This window comes from Peromyscus maniculatus, chromosome 12, assembly GCF_049852395.1.
Source record: "Peromyscus maniculatus bairdii isolate BWxNUB_F1_BW_parent chromosome 12, HU_Pman_BW_mat_3.1, whole genome shotgun sequence".
Taxonomy (NCBI): domain Eukaryota; kingdom Metazoa; phylum Chordata; class Mammalia; order Rodentia; family Cricetidae; genus Peromyscus; species Peromyscus maniculatus.
This window is the reverse complement of record NC_134863.1, coordinates 40,284,758-40,299,363: the sequence shown is the minus strand read 5'-3', so window position 1 is coordinate 40,299,363 and position 14,606 is coordinate 40,284,758. Positions and strand designations below refer to the sequence as shown.

The 14,606-nt window shown below is 41.3% G+C and overlaps 1 protein-coding gene and 1 long non-coding RNA gene across 8 annotated transcripts in view; one reads left to right on the top strand and one right to left on the bottom strand.

Annotated features, from left to right (window-relative positions):
- The window catches only part of Hhla2 (HHLA2 member of B7 family), a 98,619-nt gene that overhangs the window by 43,777 nt on the left and 40,236 nt on the right, over positions 1–14,606 (top strand). The gene's annotated exons all lie outside the window — the stretch shown is intronic.
- Positions 79–4,383, bottom strand: LOC143268130 (uncharacterized). Its single transcript, XR_013043761.1, has 2 exons — positions 4,152–4,383; positions 79–1,050 (listed from the first exon to the last, which is right to left on the bottom strand). It is a non-coding gene; the product is annotated as an uncharacterized LOC143268130 (long non-coding RNA).

Below are 14,606 nucleotides of genomic sequence, written 5' to 3'. Positions count from 1 at the left end.
GAGAATATTTACCAGTCAGAACCCCTCATTGAAAGTGACAGAAATCAGATGCAAACCAGCTTAATCACAACTATCAAGATGGAGAAGATGAACAAATTGCTGTCTTTGGCTTTACTATGTTGCATATCAATATGAACTCATTCTTGCTGAGTTGGGGAGAGAGGCAAACTGTTCTAACAAGTTCAAACACACTTTGAAGACTATGAACTTTAAATGGGAGGAGGTACTGGCTCCTGACAGCAGAAACAATGGGCATAGCACTCTGTCACACTTCTTCAGGTGTAGAAGCAAAAGTTAGCTCTGTCCTTCTTCCATGCAGCCTATTTTTGATCTCGGTTTTTCTGTAGATGTTTTAACTTCTACTGTACACATTTCCCATGTTACCAGGGAAGAGGAACATGAACATCTTCCACTGTCCCTCTGTCATGCCGGGGGCAGAAGCTTATTAACTATTGTGATATCTACCTGAAATGTCCAACCTGAAATAGCCAGGAGCTAGAGGCGGTTGTCATCCCATAATGCTGTCAGGATGTGATGGCATCCTTAGGAGATGGGACCTACTAGAAGGAGGTCATTGAGGGGTATATCTCTAGAGTAACCATCAGAACCCTGGCCATTTCTCTTTTTCTCTGATTCCATGCCACTCTGAAATGATCAAACTTGTTCTACATACCACTTGCCACAGTCCCCAAAGCAGCATACAAGTGACCTTGCTCAGAGCTCATTACCATCATAAGGCAAAACAAACCTTCCCTCTTTTAAGCTGGTTTCCTAGGTATTTAGTCATGGGTGGCAGAAGTTGACTAACATGGTTATCTACTGCCGCATAACAATTATTTCCTGAAGGGCAGAGTCTGTGAAAAGCACAGACAGATGATTATGGCTCCAGAGTCTCTTGTGGTGTTTCAGTTAAGGTATTGCCAAGGATATGGTATCTGAAGCTGATCGAGAAACTGCTTCCAAGCTATGCATGTGAATTGCTCTGAAACTTTGGCTTTTGTTCCTTGTCGTGTGGGTCTTTCCATAGAGTTGTTCACCAAAACTGAATAACTGTAGAGGGAAATAGATAAAATAATCTTAGAAGCAGTGTATCACAATTTCTGCTATATTTTCTTTTTTATGTTTAGCCATGTGGTGTGTGTGCATGTGTGCGTGCGCATGTGCATGTGAGTGCATGCGTGCGTGCGTGAGTGCGTGCGTGCATGCGTGCGTGCGTGCGTGTGTGTGTGTGTGTGTGTGTGTGTGTGTGTGTGTGTGTTTCAACTACTTCTATTTCTATTCTGCTTCATAGACACAGGAATAATCTTTCTGATGACACAGATTGCTAAAGCAGGCTTCAGAACCCTTTGAAATATACAATACTGTGCTTCCAAGGCCAGGACTACAGGTGAGTAAGTGGTACAACTTAATGGATTCTAAAGTAGCATAGATCAGTGTCATGCCAAAGATAAAACAGTTCAGACTCCAGATGGCTATAGCCATGTATCCAAAGACAATTTAGTATTCAGTGCTTAGGAAATAACCCAAACCAGCAGAAATCTCTGGCTCGAACTAAATATAGGATCTTTGGGGATTAATTAGAGCCTGTCTTTAAAGCCCGTGTTTATTTATCTTTACTTTGGGATATGAAACAAAAAACTTTATTCTCCAAGTGTCATCAATGTTGTATTATGGCCAAAACAAAAAAATTAAAAAGGAGAAAGGTATAAATATCCATATGTCCATCCTTCTATGCTTTGAAAACAGCCCAGAATTGTTTTTCATCTACTAGTTCGAAGAGCAAACAAAATGCTGCCCCCTGACTTTCCTAATATACTACATTTTTTTACGCATATAAAAAATGCAAGGTACTAATTTGGGGACTCAGAAAGTTGGCAAGAATAGACATGTAATCAGAGAAAAACATTAATTATAGACCCACGAGTACTAGTGAAAATGGGATGGTTCATACACAGGCAATGTATCCAGAAAAATATCATTTACATCAAGTATGTTTAATAGAGGGGATTTAATGCAGGGAAATGTGTTAGAAACGCTGAAACTCCAGTAGGCAATAACAAGGTACCCAGATGTTGCATGACTCTTCCTGGGGATACATAAAGAAATGATTGTTTTCTCCCAATAGGCTAATGACAGTTAGCTTGGTGACTCAATGAATTTATCCCCTGAATGGTCCACCCTAGTATGGGTGATAACTCATGAAAGCTGCACCCCTAGAGTTCCACTTCCTAGTTAAACTCCCACCTCCCAAGGCCATGTGTAGTTGGAGACAGGCAGTGGGAATGGTGGATGGAATCCCAAGTAAGGATTTAGCAATGCTTACCCTTGCTACTACGGAATGGTCATAACTTCATTATTATCATTCCAATGGGCTTAGCTATCATTGTATTGCTGTGCTTATTTTGTTACCATGATATAAGCCATGATATTTTATATACCACTGAAATGACCTATATGTGAAATTTACAGAACACTGCACTTATTAAGCCAACTAAGAGTGTAAGAGTCCTTTATTTGGGGCTAGTGCCTCAGAAAGACTCTTGGTGAGGGAACTCAGGGTACAGCATTTTTAAAGTCAGAAGAAGACCACACAGAACACAGTGGCATCCATCTTAAAGGAGGATCAGAGTAACATTGTAACATCTGTCTTGGCAGAACACAGTTATCTCAGACACAAGATCATTAAGATTTATACTACTATCTGTTATTTTTGTTTATATTTAGTTTGTACAAACATTAACTGTTTTGGTTAATACATCCGGACCATGGTCAGGGGCATGGAAAACCCAGAGTGTGGCCAAGGCAGATGGGGCTGTTAATGGGGAGGTGGGTAGGGGGCTGAGAAGTGTCTAAGATGGAGTCAGGACAACATGGTGTGACCTCAGTCACTTCGCCATTGTAGTGATTCAGCCTCATGACCTAAAATGACATCATGTCCTGTAGCAATAGCTTCATTGTGCCACTTCACTCTCTACTGGCTCTTACATTAATTCTGCTCCCTTTTTCATTATGTTCCCAGAGCCTTAGATAGTGTGTGTGTGTGTGTGTGTGTGTGTGTGTGTGTGTGTGTGTGAGAGAGAGAGAGAGAGAGAGAGAGAGAGAGAGAGAGAGAGAGAGAGAGAAAGGGAGGGAGGGAAGGAGAGAGAGTGTGTGAATATGTAAAATACACTGGCTCACTATGCCACACAAACAGTAACCACAGCAAGAGCATTAACAGTATAAACCACAATAAAAGACACTTATTCTCAGCAGCTAAAGTTTCTCAAGTATCACCCACTGGCAAAGGAAGTTTCCTTCCATTATTGTAGACAACAGCCGTGATCTTTGCTTATGAATACAAATGTTTAAAAGACAATTTGGCAAACACATTATATTTATTTAACAAAAACAGTATCAATAGCCTTCTCACGGGGACTTAAGATTTTCACAGTCATAGGTTTTACCCACAAGTATATGAAACGTGGGCTCTCTTCTAAAGAACAGGACTTAAATCCAATCAGAAAGTAATTGGTTTTACCTATGGTAGTAATGCCATTATCACACCAACAGGCACATCTTACCTCACATGCTGATGGAGCAGCATATGGGATTTATAGCTGAGTTTGACCACTGGTGGTCATTCTTCTGAGCAGCCTGCAGAGTACCTAATGGTACTACAAATGCTAACCCACAAGAAATAAGGTTTCAGCTTAGTTCTAGCTTATTTTCTGTGTGTTCAACCAAAGCATGGGAAGTCTCCAGCAAGGAACATTCCATCCAACAGCAGTGCCCGGAGTGAGTATGCTATAGTAAACCTCACAGCAGTTCCAATAGTGAGCATGCTGTAGTACACCTCATGGGGGTCTCCCTGGCCAACAGCTCAAAGGGAAGAAATTGAATTGGAATTCACCCTGGGCCCAGTCATCCTGCCTGATCTTCACAGGTAGATATACAGACCATCCAGTTAAAGAAGAAACTGGGGTTATTGCAACCCATGAAAATGCCTTCCTTTGTGACCCCAGGATTTTATCCTATAGAGGTGAAAAATGATTTCAGAGAGAGAGAGAGAGAGAGAGAGAGAGAGAGAGAGAGAGAGAGAGAGAGAGAGAGAGAGAGATCAACTAACATATTAATTAAAAAGGAAATGAGAGAGAAGAGAGACTCTACCATACCTGGTTAGGAATCAAGGAGAGTTCCAAGAGAAGAAACTGTTCTGATGTCAAGTACACGTGTCATGTGCTTTTAAATAGTTCTAGAACACAGAAGACAATGGTGGATTAAAGGGTTATTGTCTTCTCTTCAGACACAAGCACAGGCTCTGGTCCTCCCTCACCCTTTCTCTAGTAATTCCTGAATAATATGAATTTTGCCACAGTCCTTTCTAGTGACCCAGACAAGCCCCTCTGTCTACTTCACCCTTTCCTCAGCCCTTCTGGAATGTTTTTAGCACTTCACAAATCCACCTCATAAAAAAGAAAATCGTGTCCCACAATGCAGCTCAGCAAAGCTACTGAAACCTTAAGTGGTTCTGAGGTTCCCACTGAGTTAACTTAATGTTTTTGAGACAGGACCTCCTTCTATAGCCCAGGTTGACCATGAACTTAAAACAACCCTGCCTCATCATCCTGAATTACGATGATTACAAGTACATGGTATCATTGCTGACTTAACTTCTTTTTTAACTGTCTAGTGTCTGTCCTGGTACATTGGACATGAACCATCACTTGTCTTGTGACTATTATGTTTATCTCATTCCCTCTATGTTGCCCCATTGTATGATTTTCCCCAATGGTCCCAGGTGTTTGAACTCAGGAGGGGCTTAATAACACAGTTTTTAGTGTACCCCTCCCCTTATGCTGGCCCCTAGCTGTAAGTAACAGCAAGCTGGTACCTGCATCTCATTATTCCTCTCACCTTATTTTTCCTGCTAAATTGAGGCTAATAAGGAAGATTCTTCCACATATCTCTTTTTCTTATTCAGGACAGTTCTCCCTGGGTAGAAAGCACAGCATCATTTGTATGTTTTATCACTCACAGCAAAGGCCACACAACTTGCTACAATAACTTGTTTATAACTTCGTTTTATATGTGCTATTTTCAAGGGCTACAACACATTCCCTAGTCCATCTGAAATTTTGAGGATATGCCCATACTCATATGGAAGATCACACTCACCAGGAGGTGTGCTACTCACTACCACATAGAAGAAGGTTATACTAGGATTGATCCAGTGGATACTCCACCCCCAAACAAATTAACCTCACTTTCATGGCTTTTGACTCACAACATGAGCCATGAAACTGCTCCACCTAGACTTATCTTTGGTTTTGTCAGTTTCTTGTGTGACTTCCTAGGGATACATAAAGAAATCAGTAGGTCATTGATTGCTTATGTATTATGTGGCAAACCAATGAATTTACTGGGTTTCATAGTCAACAGTCATATCATACTCAGAAGAAGTTATTTTGCTGCAACAGTAAGCACATGTGGAGGTCAACTCTAAGTTAGAAATGATTCTATCAGATTTCAGAGATAAAGTCACTTCAGGGTAGCTGGGGCCCTAATAGAACTTTGAGTCATGGAAAAAGAAAATCTTCCCAATATATAATTATTTAGTCTGGTGTTTATTCTTTTTTAAATTGTTATTCCATATATTATCTCCTTATTAGAGCAGGTTTATGCAGTGACTAAGGCAGATCCAAACACTGAAAAATGCCTCTGGCACATGCTATTAGCAGAATTGCGATATACACTCTCAGATTCTGGAGAAAGACTGCTACCTTTTGCTGGGGCTGTTATTTTTAGAAACCTAACTGATTCGGATTCTGAATCAAGAACATACTTGAATTTTAAGTGCTATGGTAAGGAATCCAGACCCACAGCAGAGGAAGGAAGGACAAAGATGAATTTTCCTGGCAGAATTCCATCAAGCCACAAAGTACAACTGAGTTTTATGAGCTTATTGATTTCATGCCCACTGAGACTGCCATGCTGCTGGTCCTTCCTCACCCATTGCTTATGGCTTTGTGAAAAACTTCTTTGATAAAAATGGGGCATGGGGCTGACACGGTGCCTCAGAGAGTAAGTATTTGCTTTCCAAACTCAGTAACCTGAGTTCAACCCCTGGGAACTCACAGAAGGTAGAAGGGGAGAATTGTTATCCCCTGATACCTCTTGTGGTGTTTTGAATGAAAATGGGCCCTGTAGGCTCATAAGTTTGAATGTTTGGTTCCCTGTCGGTGGACAGTTTCGGAAGAATTAGTGGGTATAAAGAGGTTGTGGAATCTTCCTCAGCATGTGAGAAAAGCCACCAAGGCCAGACATGTGGCAGGGGAGTCCCTGTTTAGAGGCCTGGAGAGGCCATTGCATGAAGCTGTGAAGGTGAAGTCTGGATTGCACTGAAGATCCCAGGATATTGGCAATGACAGAGCCATGGGATACCTCTCACAGAAAGCTGCAGATGAGATGTGGAACCAACTCCAGGGAGAGAGAAGTGTGCTGTAGTCAGCAAATGTGGAAGGAGTGGAAGACATAGATACAAAGTTTGGAGTTTGCCCTGCTGGGTTTCATTTTTGCTTTGGTCCAGTATTTCCTCACTATGCTCCCTTTCTTCTGTTTTGGAATGGTAATGTATATTATTCTGCACCATTGTATATTGGAAGTATGTAATTTGCTTTTGGATTTTACAGAAGGTTACAGTTAAAAGATTGCCTTGAGTCTCAGAAGAGACGTTGGATTTTGAAACCGTGTTGAGACTGTAAAAGACTATGGGAACTTTTGGAGTTGGACTGAATGCATTTTGTATTACGATGGCCACAAGTCTAGGGTGGTCAGGGAGTAAAATGTGGTGGCTGAATGAGAATGGCTCCCATAAGCTCATGTATTTCAATGTTTGATTCTCAGTTGGTAGAGTATTGAGAAAGGATTAAGAGGTGTGGCCTTGGAGGAAGTATGTCACTAGGGGTAGGCTTTGAAGTTTCAAAAGCCCAAGAAAGCCATTCCCAGTTAGTGCCCCCCCCCTCTCTTTGCCTCCTGTCAGTGGATTAAGATATAAGCTTTCAGCTACTGCTCCAGCACCATGTCTTCCTGCCTGGTGTTACACTCCATGATGGCCATGTACGATCCCTCTGAACCTGTAAGCCCCCAATTAAATGCTCTCTCTCTCTCTCTCTCTCTCTCTCTCTCTCTCTCTCTCTCTCTCTCTTTCTCTCTCTCTCTCCCTCTCTCTCTCTTTGGTTTTTCGAGACAGGGTTTCTCTGTGTAGCTTTGCGTCTTTCCTGGATCTCACTCTGTAGACCAGGCTGGCCTCGAACTCACAGAGATCTGCCTGCCTCTGCCTCCCAAGTGCAGGGATTAAAGGCATGTGCCACCACAGCCCAGCTAAATGCTCTCTCTTTTAAGTTGCCTTGGTCATGGTGTCTTTTCCCAGACATAAAACAGTACCTAAGACATCACTCCATTACCTACACACACACACACACACACACACATACACACGAGTAATAAAACGAAATAGACTATGGCATAAGAGAATGGCTTTTAAGGATAACAAATGACATCAGTACTAAATAAAGTGTCTTCACAGCCACCCTACCCCTTGGCAGGGCTACCTCTGAAGGACCGTAGTAATGGAAGAAAACTTCCAAGTAGATAGGGTATTGGACTCTACACCTCACTGTCACTTTTCTTGATGAAAAATGACATAAAGACAGGCTCAGTAACCGTTCTGGGACCTGTCACTCAGGGAAACAAAAAACTGGCTGGAGGAGTGAAGAAAAAAAAAAAGCTGAAAACATGGGTCACTTAGAATGGATTCAGAGTACAAGAGTCCTGGAGCCCATTGAACAAGCATGCCAAAGAGCCTGGGCTGACCTGACTGTGCTAATGCTCCCTCACACAGCTGAGAGCCTCCTTCAAAGTGGGGCCTTTCTGAGCAACAATGAAGGGGAGATGCATGGGAGATGCATCCACTGGAGTGGGAAGAGAGGCTTTATGCACACTCCATAGACAGACATCTTATCATCAAAGCAGACAAGGCTACAACCATATATGAGTGCTCCATCTCCACACCCTCTAGACCTGCCTATATCACAGTCGGCTCCAGTCAGCATCACAGTCAGCTCCACGTTGCATTATATTTAGCCACCTACATTAAGAAAGGGAACTGCATTTCTTTTTCCTTCTTTCTCCTGGCTATGCCCCTGCCAGAACTGTCAACCACAGACTTTCTTTTATACCCTTCATACTCCACCTTATTATCCCAAACTGGCTGTGAAGGGAGCTCCTTGGTTAAAGAATGAAGCTGAGAAGCAAATTCAAAAGTAATTAATTGCTTCCTCTTCTCTATTGATAAAAGTGCTAGCCTTATAATTGGGTCAAATGGCCGCTAATATTAAGTCCTGGAATCTCACAGGACATCTTTTACCTGATAACACAGCAATTTGCAGAATCCCAGGGAGAATCGGACTCTGGTCTCAAACTGACGTGTAGCTAGAAGACGTGGAGGGGAAGGGGCAGTGATGTGTCCAACAATTCCTCCGACTCACCAACTTCCTTGCAAACTCTTGACTGTTTCTTCTAGTGCCACTCATTGCTCATTGGTGCACAAGGGAGAAATGTTTCTTTCGTCACAGAATAAGTATGATTCTTCTGAATTGGAAGATAAAATGAGTCACTTGGGCTCTTTGGGGCTGGAGAAAAGTGGCAGAAGATGGAATTCTATCCTATCTGTGGTGACTGAGACTGTCTAGTGAGGGAAGTACAAATGGACCTGGGGGACATATGATAGGAGACATAGGATCTTTCTCTTTTCCTAGTGTGCTCAGGGACAAGAGTTTATAGGGCTCTCCTTCCCCTCCTGTGGGCAAAGTCATTAAGAACTGACAGGATTCAAGCCCCAAGGCTCAGGTTACTCTACTGGGGAGAAGACCGAGGGGGCATCCAAAGTTGGGCATCACAGAGTCGGGAAGACAAGGGAGGTACAGCCTCCTGGACTATATAAAGCAGAACTGGGCCAGGAATGGGTATCATCCAGAGCATTATAAGTCAATGTAGGGTAACTGTTGCCAGTGCACAGAAATGGAGTACTGCAATATTCCTGTCCCATGGGTGTTGAAAATTCCGTGCTTATTGCATGTGATAATAAATCGAGGTTTGCCGAGGATGCTCTTTTTAATTTAATTTTTACCAATTCACTCTTATTACATTTCTCCAACGACTTCAGCCGTGGCATATGAGAAGCAAATGTTATTGCCCCTTTCCTACAGGCAGTTTGAGAAGCACTGACCTCCATGAGTAGCAGCAGCCTGCAAAACAGGGTTTTTGTTCCTGATGCAGTGGCCCTTTGGAGCTTCCATTTCCCGTTGTGAAGGTAGTGAGCAGGCTTGCCACTGTTATCAGAGTATTTGTTAGTGTTAGAAGAGGAATCTTTGGCAGAGAGAGAGAGAGCAGGGGAGGGGGGGAGAGAGAGAGAGAGAGGGAGAGAGGGAGGGAGGGAGGGAGAGAGAGAGGAGTGTTAGAGGAATGAATGTCGATGGGCAGTCAAAAGCAGTGTGGAGATAAGAATTAACACTGCAGATTCTGTCTTTGCTACCTTCTCCCTGCCTCTTGTAGTCAATGGGTGGAGCAGCTGTGGACAGAAATGCATAACCAAAGATTGGCCTTTAAGGAACCTGGAAAGTGGAACAAAGACCCATCAAAGTAGAAGTTGATTGGAGCCCAGTGGGCCAGACTTCTGCTAGTCTACAGTGTTCCTAGTGTTGATGTTCCTGGACTTGCCTGGTCTCTGCTGGTTCTGACACTTAGTTTATCCTCCTTTAGTTCCAGAGGTTTTTTTTTTTTTTTTTTTTTTTTTTTTAATCTAAGAAGACATGGGTCCTTCTAGTGTTACATTCTCTCTCTCTCTCTCTCTCTCTCTCTCTCTCTCTCTCTCTCTCTCTCTGGTTTTTTGAGACAGGGTATCTCTGCGTAGCTTTGCACCTTTCCTGGAACTCACTCTGTGACCAGGCTGGCCTCGAACTCACAGAGATCTGCCTGCCTCTGCCTCCCAAGTGCTGGGATTAAAGGTGCGCACCACCACTGTCCCTTCTCTCTTTTGAATCTCTCTCTTTTGCATAAGTTTCACTCATGTGGGTTCTCTCCTTTTTTCCCTAACCTGTTTGTCACTAAAGCTACCTTAAATGATACTGTCTTAGTTAGTGTTCCATTGCTGTGAAGGGACACCAAGACCAAGGCAACTCTAAAAGAAAGCACTTTACTGGAGGCTTGCTTGTAGTTTCAGAGGGTTAGTCCATTATCATCATGGCAGAAAGTGTGGCAGGCAAAAAAACATGGTGCTGGACCAGAAGCTGAGAGCTTTACATCCTCATCCATAGGCAGCAAGCAGAGAGAGAGAGAGAGAGAGAGAGAGAGAGAGAGAGAGAGAGAGAGAGAGAGAGAGAGAGAGAGAAAAGAAGAAGAAGAAGAAGAAGAAGAAGAGGAGGAGGAGGAGGAGGAGGAGGAGGAGGAGAGGAGAGGAGAGGAGAGGAGAGGAGAGGAGAGGAGAGGAGAGGAGAGGAGAGGAGAGGAGAGGAGAGGAGAGGAGAGGAGAGAGAGAGAGACTGGGCCTGGTGTGGGCTTTAGAAACCTCAAAGACCTTCCCTAGTGATACACATCCTCCAATAAGGCCACACTTACTCTACCAAACCCACACCTCCTAAACCTTCTAATAATCTTAAAACTATTCCACTCACTAGTGGCTAAGGCTTCAGGTCTTTGAGCCTTCTCATTAAAACCACTGCAGATAAAAAGGATTTTGAGTTTTAAAAGCATTTAATAAATGTCACTGATTTACTTTTCAAAAAATTTAAAATTAGTCCATGCCATTACCTATGGTTTAAGTGACTGTTAACTGGTCTTTTTCCCACAAGCGAATATTAAATATACACGTATATAAGTATACGTATGTGAAGAAGTGGGCAGGGTTAAACATACCTAAGCAAAAAGTCTGAAATGAAGTGTTCTAAAATTGACATCTTTAAACACTAGCATGATGCCACACACAGAAATATCTGCCTCATGAAACTTTGTTTCAAGCACAAAGTTATTACAAGTATTATATAAGATTGTAAAATTGAATTCAGGGTGTGTGGCGTGCACACGTGCATAAGATATCTTACTGTATACATGTTAATATTCCAAAATAAGAAAAAAATTAAAAAGAAAACAATTAATGCATGGAGCCTTTTGTATAAATAACACCAGCCTATAGGTATACATATATCTATATATGTCTCTTGGACAAATGACATGAGCCTGTAGGTATCCATCTATCTATATATGTCTCTTTGACATTCTTCCAGGTTGGAAATGGGGCATTATTTGCATTTTTCATATCTTTGTATAAATCACTGAAGGGTGAACTTCGGGTGATATGAAGTGTCAGAATATTTTTATCTGCAAGTTATAGAAACTAAATTCAAATTAAATAAGACGAAAAGGGTTTATTAGCATATATGCAAAGATACTAGCATAGTTGATAGAATTAAATTAAAATGTATGGAACCGAGTCAGGAGAGCATGCTTATTAGGCTGCATTTTTGCTCATTCTGGTACATGCAATCACCTGCTTTCCAACAATCACTCACTCTAAGCCCTGGTGTTCACTTCTTCTCATTCTGTGTAGAAGTTTCTTTCATTTGGTAGGAATTGTTGCTGCTGCATAAATAGATCTTGTTTTAAGTTCAGTAGTGGTTTGACTTCTCCTGCATCACTTACCTACTGCCCACAGGGATGGGTTGCCATGATTGTCCATCTTGAGTTATTAACCTATCCTCAGTTGGAAGAGTAGGACAGGATTGTGATTAACCAAGATTAATGATCTTTCTCAGAATGAAATGAAAATTGGGGAAGAAAGACTGACTTAAAGGCAAGGTTGCTAGGCATGAAGAAATGTCCCCTACTTCCTTGGCAGGGGGGCTCTAGATTTTTGAGCAGTCGGCAATGATATGATGGTAAGATAATCATATAGTTCACCATCTCAACTGGGGCATTTTTGTAAAAGAAAGAGCCTTCTGTGAATAATGGAATACATACTTATCTTATCAGAAGAAAGCTGAGCAAATGAAAGAGAGTCTATTTGGAACTGTTGCACTAACTAACCTCTTTCCTGAGGTCTAAGACAAGTTATGGCTGAAAGCCACATAGGATTTTACAATCACCACCCAGCACTTGCCAAGAGAAAATAAAGTCTTAGAATCAGGACCAAGACTCAGAAAAGGGTCATGACTCACAAAAGATTAAGTCTATGCAAGAAACCATTTACTTGATGATTGGTTCTCAGGGGAATAATTTTGGGGTGATGAATCATGCTTTCAATGTAAGGTTTCATAGCAGAGTGGCTAACAGAATGCTCCAAATTCATGAACCTGATGTAATTCAAAGTCTTGACTGACATTTGCCAAGTATGACCTTGAACAAGTTATTTAGTATTTTTAAATGCTTGTTTTTGACTATAAATTGGTAATTATAATATGACACATGATTGTGCTTAGAAATATATATTGATATTATATGTAATGTATTTATAAACTTTATAGTTAAATATTATATTCTGGTTAGAACTCTAAAAGGCTAATATGCCCAAAATGAAATAAAGAACAAAAAGGGGGAAAAAGTGTAGGCGTTCCTAGTAGGTAGAATTTCCTAGCAAACACTGTTTATGCTAATTATTTCCTTTATCTTAGTTTACTTAATATACCAATTGCTTCCTCCAAGACCACTATGAAAACAAACAAAAATCCACCAAAACTTGTGAAGGAATGGCTGGATATTTCTCTTATGGTTTAGAAATGTCTTCGATACTATCTGTTCTGTAACTAGAAACTTTCAAAGTGCTTTCAGGATTGATAGGAAGAAAAGTCTCCTTCATAGGACCTTGTTTTCCTGTGTTAGAATACCACAATTAGCTTTATTGGGATCCTCAGTGGACACACCTGATCTGGACGCAGGTAGGCAATTTCCACTCTCCTTCCTGTTCACCACTTCCATCTCTCCAGTCTCCTCTCCAGTTCTGTAGTAGAGCACTTGTAAGGGCCTCTCCTCCCCCTGCCCTCCCTCCTGTCCTCCTCCTGTCCTCCCTTCTGTCCTCCCTCCATTCCTTGGGGACTCTGCCAAACCTTGCTTTCCTTCCTCACCCAATACTTTTGTGTCAGCCTAATACCTCTAAAAATTCTCTACCCAGGACCCCCAGTGGCCCCAATGGGAGGAAGAGGGAAGGGATGGAAAAGGGAATCTCAGGTGCTGAAAACAAGGTAGAAGAAATGGATATCTCAGTCAAAGGAAAAGGTTAAATCTGAAAAAATTCAGGCACATAATATCCAAGAAATAATAGCAACAGAGAAAGGAGAAGAAACCAAGGCCAGAGGCACAGAAAATATTTTCAATAAAATCATAGAAAATTTCCCTAACCTAAAGAAGGAGGTACCTATCAAGGTAGAAGAAGCATATAGAGCACTAAATAGACTGAACCAGAAAAGAAAGTCCCTTTGGCATATAATAATCAAAACATTAAACTTACATAGTAAAAAAAATATCAAAACCTGCAATGGGAAAAGACTAAGAAACATGTAAAAGCAGATAAATTAGAATAGTGGTTCTCAACCACTGGATTATGACCCAGGGTCAAACAACCCTTTCACAGAGGTCACCTAATAGCATCTGAAAACACAGATTTTTACATTATGATTTATAACAGTAACAAAATTACAGTTATGAAATAGCAACAAAAATGATTCTATGATTGAGAGTCACTACAATATAAGGAAGTGTATAAAAGGGTCTCAGCATTAAGAAGGTTGAGAATTGCCACATTGGAACACCCAGCTTCTCAATGGAGACTCTAAAAGCTAGAAGAGCCTGGACAAATGTTCTATAAACTCTAAGAAAACACAGATGCCAGCTCAGACTACTATAACCAGCAAAACTATCAATTGCAATGAATGGAGAAAGAAAATATTCCATGCTAAAACCAAATTTAAGCAGTATGTATTTGCCAATCCAGCACCACAGAAAGTGCTAGAAGAAACATGTCATCTGAAGGGATTAATCACACCCAAGAAAACACAAAGAATTTATTATCATCCTCAACAAGTAAATTAAAAGGAGGGGGATCCCCACTATAATAACAAAACTACAGGAATAAATAAACACTTCTTGTTGACAACTCTTAACATCATTGCCCTCAATTCCTCACAGAAGGGTGCAGCCTAACATTGGATTAGACAACAGGATCCATCTTTCTGCTGTATCCAAGAAACACACCTTGACTTCAAGGATAGACATCACCTCAGGGTGAAAGGATGGAAAAAGATATTCCAACTAAATGGACACAAGAAGGAAGCAGGTATAGCCATTTTAATACCAGACAAAATACTCTTCAAACCCAAGCTGTCAGAAGAATACTACATATTCATCAAAGGAAAAAAGATTCAAAGAGGATATTGTAATTCTAAATAGACCTAAACCCCTAGCAAAATAGAAGCAGTCATTAAAAGTCTCCTAAGCCAAGAAAAGAAAAAAAAAAAAGCCCAGGACCAGATGGTTTTAGTGCAGAATTCTATCAGACTTTCAATGAAGAGTTAACACCAATA